The sequence below is a fragment of the Gambusia affinis genome, linkage group LG24 (genome assembly GCF_019740435.1).
Source record: "Gambusia affinis linkage group LG24, SWU_Gaff_1.0, whole genome shotgun sequence".
NCBI lineage: Eukaryota > Metazoa > Chordata > Actinopteri > Cyprinodontiformes > Poeciliidae > Gambusia > Gambusia affinis.
Genome location: NC_057891.1, coordinates 5,808,541 through 5,818,220, shown reverse-complemented (window position 1 = coordinate 5,818,220; position 9,680 = coordinate 5,808,541). Strand labels below are relative to the sequence as shown.

At 40.7% G+C, this 9,680-nt stretch overlaps 3 long non-coding RNA genes across 12 annotated transcripts; all 3 read left to right on the top strand.

Moving 5' to 3' along the window:
* The first annotated feature begins 118 nt into the window (after positions 1–118).
* LOC122827362 lies at positions 119–1,783 on the top strand. The gene is made up of 3 exons (XR_006370050.1): positions 119–520; positions 612–824; positions 1,471–1,783. It is a non-coding gene; the product is annotated as an uncharacterized LOC122827362 (long non-coding RNA).
* Positions 1,784–2,430: 647 nt separating this feature from the next.
* On the top strand, positions 2,431–6,827 carry LOC122827359. 9 transcript variants are annotated; one of them, XR_006370040.1, is made up of 9 exons: positions 2,431–2,545; positions 2,619–2,801; positions 2,881–3,044; positions 3,188–3,302; positions 3,541–3,634; positions 5,557–5,680; positions 5,754–5,936; positions 6,016–6,298; positions 6,544–6,827. It is a non-coding gene; the product is annotated as an uncharacterized LOC122827359 (long non-coding RNA). The 9 variants fall into 9 exon arrangements; XR_006370044.1 differs by lacking the exon at positions 5,557–5,680 and adding an exon at positions 3,704–3,830; XR_006370046.1 differs by lacking the exons at positions 5,557–5,680; positions 5,754–5,936; positions 6,016–6,298; positions 6,544–6,827 and adding exons at positions 3,704–3,830; positions 3,904–4,083; positions 4,163–5,017 and having other exon boundaries at positions 2,619–2,783.
* Positions 6,828–7,523: 696 nt separating this feature from the next.
* Positions 7,524–8,694, top strand: LOC122827361. Of its 2 annotated transcripts, none has more exons than XR_006370049.1 (4): positions 7,524–7,638; positions 7,730–7,891; positions 7,971–8,134; positions 8,293–8,694. It is a non-coding gene; the product is annotated as an uncharacterized LOC122827361 (long non-coding RNA). The 2 variants fall into 2 exon arrangements; XR_006370048.1 differs by having other exon boundaries at positions 7,534–7,638; positions 7,712–7,891.
* Positions 8,695–9,680: the final 986 nt, after the last annotated feature.

The window sequence follows — 9,680 nt, the reverse complement described above, 5'->3', positions numbered from 1 at the left end:
GCAGTTGGGCAGATTTTACAGGTTTAGTTTTACCCTGTGTTTGGACTGGAAAATTTCAAATCTGGCAACAGTGGCGAATGTCGCCATTTTTGTTATTAATGAGCGTGACGCGCATGCGCCATGCTGGATAGAAATATGACGCAGCTTCAACGTAAGGGTTTTTTGAAAAAAGAGCGGTTCGCACTTCGCTGTGCGGAGACACGGAACAGTCGGTCTGATATTCATGAATTTTGTGATGTGGATTAAAAAGGATATTCTCTGATATTCCAAAACGCGTAATCTGAGCGGACGCCAGGCCTAATGACTGAAATGTTTGTGGTTCCGACTGTAATCGTGTCAGTGTTCGTCGAGGCCTGGTTTGGCGTCTTGTACTTGAAACACCTGAGGAGCTATAATGGCGTCTGGAGCTAGCAGCTGATCGATTATGGACAACAAGGCCTCCTTTACCTACGAATAGGCCGCAGTGATGACAAGTAGGCCGCCGGAGGGCCAAGTTTGAAATCGCTGCATTGGTTATTCGGTAAGTTTTTTTTTTTCGGAAACCTTATTCTACGTTTTTGTCTTTTTCCACCTTACACGTCAGTGAAGCCATTTTTTATGTGTCTTAACAGAGCAGCACACAAGGAGTGACCCGACCGTGGCCTCTCAGCGGCGGTTTGTTTGGTTGTTGGCGTCCCTGAAACACCTGAGGAGCTATAATGGCGTCTAGAGCTAGCAGCTGATCGATTATGGACAACAAGGCCTCCTTTACCTACGAATAGGCTGCTGTGATGGCAAGTAGGCCGCGGGAGCGCCATGTTAGAAATCGCTGCGTTGGTTATTTGGTAAGTTATATTTCGGAAATCTTATTCTAAGTTTTTGTCTTTTTTCATCGATGACAGCCCCGGCTCCAGACGATTTTGACAGGAGGGTTCGGGGAGGAGGGCTCAGCTATGGCAAGCCGTTTTAACATAAATTCGGTTTTACCGCCCTTGCATTCCAGATATCTCAAATTGTTTTGTGACTAGAAGTTTTTGGCGATTTAATATATCTCTAATTATAATTTTACTAGATAAAATACCTATTTCAGATATCTCTAATTACATTCTGATCAGTCGAAATGACGTCAGACTTACCATAGAGGTGTATGGAGACTTCAAAATATCTACAATCAATTAGTGACTATCTTAAATACACAACATCAGTTTATCTTTTTTTTTTCTTTCTACCAAAAACTGGATCAGTCTTCAGTCTGGTACTTTATAATTAATTATGTTTTATTTATTTTAGATAAAATGTCTTCCAATTTTAGTGTTAAATGTTAGAATTTATTGTTTATTGATTTTCGAGAATGTGTTTTTGCATCATTTATTGTTGCCATGGTTTATACTGGTTTATTGTGATTTATGCTGCTGTTTGTCATTTTCTGTTTTTTTACTGCATTATTTATTTCAACGGCTTTTGTTTTCTCAGTTATTTTTCTTTCCACAGGAGCTACACCTAGTCTCCTGTTCTGATTAGCTGTGGTTGCTTCCTGGAGGAGGGCATTGGCTGACATGATGCTGCCATCACCTAACATTTCTCCCTCTCCTTTTCATTTCCATGAACATGGAAAGTTCTCCTGATAGGTTGACCTGTTGTTGTGTCTCTGCTCCGTCTTCCTTCACCTCCAGTCGGTCGTGTCAGATGGCTGCTGGTGCTGAGCCCGGTTCTGGTTCTGTTGAAGATTTCTTCCTGGTAGAGTGGAGTTCTGCTGCACTGCCGCTACATGCATGCTCTGTATTGGGGACTGCTGCAAATTCAACGACTCAACACAAGCGGTTTGCTGTCGCCCCCTGCTGATCATGGAGAGTGAACGCTGTTAGTAACGACTACGTACAATTTGCTGGGTTTAGTTTGGTACAAACTTTTTAAACTACTTTAATAATCAGCTGATCTTATGGAATACACGTGATTTAACTAAAATTACTTCAAGGTGCATTGAGATGACATTTGTTGTGAATTGGCAATATATAAAATTGAACTTTCAAACTAAAAATTAGCCCCACCAACAAACAATATATAAAAAACAAAAACCCCAACAACAATACAAGAAAGTTCAAAACCCTCAAAATAGATACCAAACATTTAAAACCCTCAAAATAGATACCAAACATTTAAAACCCTCAAAATAGATACCAAACATTTAAAACCCTCAAAATAGATACCAAACATTTAAAACCTTCAAAATAGATACCAAAGGGTTAAAAGCTTAGTTTTAACGCTAATTCACAACTATGTTGTTGTCAAGGCATTTTATGAGTCATTTCATTTTAGTCAGGTTACGATTGATCCAAATTAGGTTCACTTAATTATAAAGTAGTTTTAAAAGTTGGTACCAAACTAAACCCAGCAAATTGTACGGAGTCGTTACTAACAGCATTCACTCTCCCTGATCAGCAGGGGGCGACAGCAAATAGCTTGTGTTGAGTCGTTGACTTTGCAGCAGTCCCCAATACAGAGCATGCATGTAGCGGCACTGCAGCAGAACTCCACTCTACCAGGAACCCGGCCGACGGGTAAAAGGGTAAGTTGCCTTTTCGTCGGTTTTGTGCAAAAATGAACCCAGCCAACGGGTAAATGTTTAAAATCTAATGCAGTGACTACAAAAACTCCAGCGACTGATGAAGGAGAAAAGTCCTCAAGTGACCCACCCACTCCCCGACTGCTCCCGATGGAAAAGGCCTTCATTGCCCCCACCGCTGATGGATGACCTCAGTGACCCTGCCATCGGGCTCAGATGTCTTCCTCAAGAAACGCTGCAGGTATTTTGCAGCAGAGAGGTATGTAGAGTATTTGAAAAGTGATGACTTCAGAGTATGGGTTTGACCTTGAACTTGCGCCTGTCTTGTTGTCCTTTAGGAATTCTCCTGGATCATCTAGTTTTTCGTCCCGGATTTCGTCCTTCATCGGATCCCCTTCATCGGACAGAAAAGGCCCTCATCTCCTCCTCCCACCCCCTGCTGATGGATGACCTCAGTGACCCTACGATCGAGTTCAGCAGTTTTCCTCAAGAAATGTTGCAGGTATTTTGCTGCTGTTAAAGTTTGCATGTTTTTGAAAAGTGACAATTTCATTCTGAGTTAAGGGTTTGACCTTAAACCTTCTCCTGTCTTGTTGTCGTTCAGGAATCCACCTTGATTGGCTGTTGTTTTTTTTTTCCTCTCAGATTTTGCCCTTCATCGCCAGACAGAAGAAATAGCCGAACTTGAAACACTTATCAAAACAACATCAGTTTATCTTTGTTTTTCTTTCTACCAAAAACTGGATCAGTCTTCAATCTGGTACTTTCTAATTAATTATGTTTTATTTATTTTAGATGGAATGTCTTCCAATTTTGGTGTTAAATGTTAGAATTTATTGTTTATTGATTTTTGAGAATGTGTTTTTGCATCATTTTAGTGTTGCCATGGTCTATACTGGTTTATTGTGATTTATGCTGCTGTTTGTCATTTTCTGTTTTTTTTACGGCATTATTTATTTCAACGGCTTTTGTTTTCTCAGTTATTTTTCTTTCCACAGGAGCTACACCTGGTCTCCTGTTCTGATTAGCTGTGGTTGCTTCCTGGAGGAGGGCATTGGCTGATATGATGCTGCCATCACCCAACTTTAAAAAGTTTGTACCAAACTAAACCCAGCAAATTGTACGGAGTCGTTACTAACAGCGTTCACTCTACCTGATCAGCAGGGGGCGACAGCAAATCGCTTGTGTTGAGTCGTTGACTTTGCAGCAGTCCCCAATCCAGAGCATGCATGTAGCGGCAGTGCAGCAGAACTTCACTCTACCAGGAACCCGGCCGACGGGTAAAAGGGTAAGTTGCCTTTCGGTCTGTTGTGTGCGAAAATGAACCCGGCCGACGGGTAATTGTTTAAAATCTAATGCAGTGACTAGAAAAACCCCAGCTACTGATAGAGAAAAGTCCTCAAGTGACCCACCCACTCCCCGACTGCTCCCGATGGAAAAGGCCTTCATTGCCCCCACCGCTGATGGATGACCTCAGTGACCCTGCCATCGGGCTCAGATGTCTTCCTCAAGAAACGCTGCAGGTATTTTGCAGCAGAGAGGTATGTAGAGTATTTGAAAAGTGATGACTTCAGAGTTTGGGTTTGACCTTGAACTTGCGCCCGTCTTGTTGTCCTTCAGGAATTCTCCTGGATCATCTAGTTTTTCGTCCCGGATTTCGTCCTTCATCGGATCCCCATCATCGGACAGAAAAGGCCCTCATCTCCTCCTCCCACCCCTTGCTGATGGATGACCTCAGTGACCCTACGATCGGGTTCAGCAGTTTTCCTCAAGAAATGTTGTCAGATTTTGCCCTTCATCGCCAGACAGAAGAAATAGCCGAACTTGAAACACTTATCAAAACATCAGTTTATCTTTTTTTTTTTTGTTTCTACCAAAAACTGTATAAGTCTTCAATCTGGTACTTTATAATTAATTATGTTTTATTTATTTTAGATAAAATGTCTTCCAATTTTAGTTAAATGTTAGAATTTATTGTTTATTGATTTTTGAGAATGTGTTTTTACATCATTTTATTGTTGCCATGGCTTATACTGGTCCATTGTGATTTATGCTGCTGTTTGTCATTTTCTGTTTTTTTACTGCATTATTTATTTCAACGGCTTTTGTTTTCTCAGTTTTTTCTTTCCACAGGAGCTACACCTGGTCTCGTGTTCTGATTAGCTGTGGTTGCTTCCTGGAGGAGGGCATTGGCTGACATGATGCTGCCATCACCTAACATTTCTCCCTCTCCTTTTCATTTCCATGAACATGGAAAGTTCTCCTGATAGGTAGACCTGTTGTTGTGTCTCTGCTCGGTCTTCCTTCACCTCCAGTCGGTCGTGTCAGATGGCTGCTGGTGCTGAGCCCGGTTCTGGTTCTGTTGAAGATTTCTTCCTGGTAGAGTGGAGTTCTGCTGCACTGCCGCTACATGCATGCTCTTTATTGGGGACTGCTGCAAAGTCAACGACTCAACACAAGCGATTTGCTGTCGCCCCCTGCTGATCATGGAGAGTGAACGCTGTTAGTAACGACTCCGTACTATTTGCTGGGTTTTGGTTTTACAAACTTTTAATAATCAGCTGATCTTATGGAATACACGTGATTTAACTAAAATTACTTCAAGGTGCATTGAGATGACATTTGTTGTGAATTGGCAATATGTAAAATTGAACTTTAAAACTAAAAATTAGCCCCACCAATAAAGAATATATAAAAAACAAAAATCCCAACAACAATACAAGAAAGTTCAAAACCATTAAAATAGATACCAAACATTTAAAGCCCTCAAAATAGATACCAAACATTTAATACCTTCAAAATAGATACCAAAGGGTTAAAAGCTTAGTTTTAACGCTAATTCACAACTATGTTGTTGTCAAGGCATTTTATGAGTCATTTCATTTTAGTCAGGTTACGATTGATCCAAATTAGGTTCACTTAATTACAAAGTAGTTTTAAAAGTTTGTACCAAACTAAACCCAGCAAATTGTACGGAGTCGTTACTAACAGCGTTCACTCTACCTGATCGGCAGGGGGCGACAGCAAATCGCTTGTGTTGAGTCATTGACTTTGCAGCAGTCCCCAATCCAGAGCATGCATGTAGCGGCAGTGCAGCAGAACTTCACTCTACCAGGAACCCGGCCGACGGGTAAAAGGGTAAGTTGCCTTTTCGTCGGTTTTGTGCAAAAATGAACCCGGCCGACGGGTAAATGTTTAAAATCTAATGCAGTGACTACAAAAACTCCAGCGACTGATGAAGGAGAAAAGTCCTCAAGTGACCCACCCACTCCCCGACTGCTCCCGATGGAAAAGGCCTTCATTGCCCCCACCGCTGATGGATGACCTCAGTGACCCTGCCATCGGGCTCAGATGTCTTCCTCAAGAAACGCTGCAGGTATTTTGCAGCAGAGAGGTATGTAGAGTATTTGAAAAGTGATGACTTCAGAGTTTGGGTTTGACCTTGAACTTGCGCCAGTCTTGTTGTCCTTCAGGAATTCTCCTGGATCATCTAGTTTTTCGTCCCGGATTTCGTCCTTCATCGGATCCCCATCATCGGACAGAAAAGGCCCTCATCTCCTCCTCCCACCCCCTGCTGATGGATGACCTCAGTGACCCTACGATCGAGTTCAGCAGTTTTCCTCAAGAAATGTTGTCAGATTTTGCCCTTCATCGCCAGACAGAAGAAATAGCCGAACTTGAAACACTTATCAAAACATCAGTTTATCTTTTTTTTTTTTTTTGTTTCTACCAAAAACTGTATAAGTCTTCAATCTGGTACTTTATAATTAATTATGTTTCATTTATTTTAGATAAAATGTCTTCCAATTTTAGTGTTAAATGTTAGAATTTATTGTTTATTGATTTTTTTTTTTTTTTTTAGAATGTGTTTTTGCATCATTTTAATGTTGCCATGGTCTATACTGGTTTATTGTGATTTATGCTGCTGTTTGTCATTTTCTGTTTTTTACTGCATTATTTATTTAAACGGCTTTTGTTTTCTCAGTTTTTTCTTTCCACAGGAGCTACACCTGGTCTCCTGTTCTGATTAGCTGTGGTTGCTTCCTGGAGGAGGGCATTGGCTGACATGATGCTGCCATCACCTAACATTTCTCCCTCTCCTTTTCATTTCCATGAACATGGAAAGTTCTCCTGACAGGTTGACCTGTTGTTGTGTCTCTGCTCTGTCTTCCTTCACCTCCAGTCGGTCGTGTCAGATGGCTGCTGGTGCTGAGCCCGGTTCTGGTTCTGTTGAAGATATCTTCCTGGTAGAGTGGAGTTCTGCTGCACTGCCACTACATGCATGCTCTGTATTGGGGACTGCTGCAAAGTCAACGACTCAACACAAGCGGTTTGCTGTCGCCCCCTGCTGATCATGGAGAGTGAACGCTGTTAGTAACGACTACGTACAATTTGCTGGGTTTAGTTTGGTACAAACTTTTTAAAGTACTTTAATAATCAGCTGATCTTATGGAATACACGTGATTTAACTAAAATTACTTCAAGGTGCATTGAGATGACATTTGTTGTGAATTGGCAATATGTAAAATTGAACTTTCAAACTAAAAATTAGCCCCACCAATAAACAATATATAAAAAACAAAAATCCCAACAACAATACAAGAAAGTTCAAAACCATTAAAATAGATACCAAACATTTAAAACCTTCAAAATAGATACCAAACATTTAAAACCCTCAAAATAGATACCAAACCTTCAAAATAGATACCAAACATTTAAAACCCTCAAAATAGATACCAAACATTTAAAACCTTCAAAATAGATACCAAAGGGTTAAAAGCTTAGTTTTAACGCTAATTCACAACTATGTTGTTGTCAAGGCATTTTATGAGTCATTTCATTTTAGTCAGGTTACGATTGATCCAAATTAGGTTCACTTAATTATAAAGTAGTTTTAAAAGTTTGTACCAAACTAAACCCAGCAAATTGTACGGAGTCGTTACTAACAGCGTTCACTCTCCCTGATCAGCAGGGGGCGACAGCAAATCGCTTGTGTTGAGTCGTTGACTTTGCAGCAGTCCCCAATCCAGAGCATGCATGTAGCGGCAGTGCAGCAGAACTTCACTCTACCAGGAACCCGGCCGACGGGTAAAAGGGTAAGTTGACTTTCGGTCGGTTGTGTGCGAAAATGAACCCGGCCGATGGGTAATTGTTTAAAATCTAATGCAGTGACTACAAAAACCCCAGCTACTGATAGAGAAAAGTCCTCAAGTGACCCACCCACTCCCCGACTGCTCCCGATGGAAAAGGCCTTCATTGCCCCCACCGCTGATGGATGACCTCAGTGACCCTGCCATCGGGCTCAGATGTCTTCCTCAAGAAACGCTGCAGGTATTTTGCAGCAGAGAGGTATGTAGAGTATTTGAAAAGTGATGACTTCAGAGTATGGGTTTGACCTTGAACTTGTGCCCGTCTTGTTGTCCTTCAGGAATTCTCCTGGATCATCTAGTTTTTCGTCCCGGATTTCGTCCTTCATCGGATCCCCTTCATCGGACAGAAAAGGCCCTCATCTCCTCCTCCCACCCCTTGCTGATGGATGACCTCAGTGACCCTACGATCGGGTTCAGCAGTTTTCCTCAAGAAACGCTGCAGGTATTTTGCTGCTGTTAAAGTTTGCGTGTTTTTGAAAAGTGACAATTTCATTCTGAGTTAAGGGTTTGACCTTAAACCTTCACCTGTCTTGTTGTCGTTCAGGAATCCACCTTGATTGGCTGTTTTTTTTTGTTTTTTGTTTTTTTTTTTCTTCTCAGATTTTGCCCTTCATCGCTCCCCATCGCCAGACAGAAGAAATAGCCGAACTTGAAACGCTTATCAAAACATCAGTCTATCTTTTTTTTTTTTTTCTTTGTACCAAAAACTGGATAAGTCTTCAATCTGGTACTTTATAATTAATTATGTTTTATTTATTTTAGATAAAATGTCTTCCAATTTTAGTGTTAAATGTTAGAATTTATTGTATATTGATTTTTGAGAATGTGTTTTTGCATCATTTTAGTGTTGCCATGGTCTATACTGGTTTATTGTGATTTATGCTGCCGTTTGTCATTTTCTGTTTTTTTTCTGCATTATTTATTTCAGCGGCTTTTGTTTTCTCAGTTATTTTTCTTTCCACAGTTTTGTACCAAAATCTGCATTAATAAAGTCATCAATCTTATTTTTTGTGAACAAAACAGTTTTTTAAAAACAGGCTTAATTGAGACCATGGACTTCATAATTCCTTTTATTTTGTAGATTTTGTTTATTTATTTAGGATATTGTAAATGTCTTCCAGTTCCAGTGTTAAATGTTCATTAGAATTTAAAGTTTAAGAATGAAGAGGACTTCTTCCCTTCGGTCTTCCACTCAGCAGCTTCTTTCTTTGTTGGATTTTTATTTTCCATCACAACATAGCAAATGTTAAGGAAAATAATTCATGTTCGAGCTCCTGTTTCTCCTTTTTATTTGTGTCTGAGCATGGAGAGTGTCAACAGGTGTCCCACGGCAGCTCTCACATAGCGACACACCGCCGATGGACGCTGGAAGAGAGGAGATGCAGCGAGCTTCTCCTGCTGGGCAGATCTGAGAGAAGAAAATGAGGATTTAACTATACCGTCCTGATAAGAAGCTGCTTTCTGACCCAGATGAACTCGTCCATCCAAGCCTGGTTCCCTTCATTGTTCCATCCATCCTGGTTCCCTTTCATCCCTGGGAATTATGTGACGATTTTGATTTCTTTACTGAGATGTTCTCACAGTTTTAAATAAAAATGAATAAAGCAGTAAATTCTTGGAGTTTTTCTTAAAATGTGGAAATTGTACATGAATATTGAATATCATGGCAGGCACCTATTCTACACAGGCACGTGCAGAGGTGGGAGTGAAGGGGGCTTGAGCCCCTGCCCTTTTTTTCCTTGATGCCCCTAGTGCCCTTTTTGAGTTGGTTTTTTTTTGTTTGTTTTTTTTTTTCAAAATTTTTGTTATTTTTAATCTGTATGTCAGAAGGCCTGTTTGTGCCTCTCAGCAATAATATTTAGCTAAATATAATAATTCAGTAAAAATAAACTTGTCTGGCTGCCTTCAGTTTAATGACTCTCAGAGCCTCCATGTTGTTCAGACTTTGGGTCCATGGTGAGGAGGAGGGGCCGGATCTGTGCCCTCTA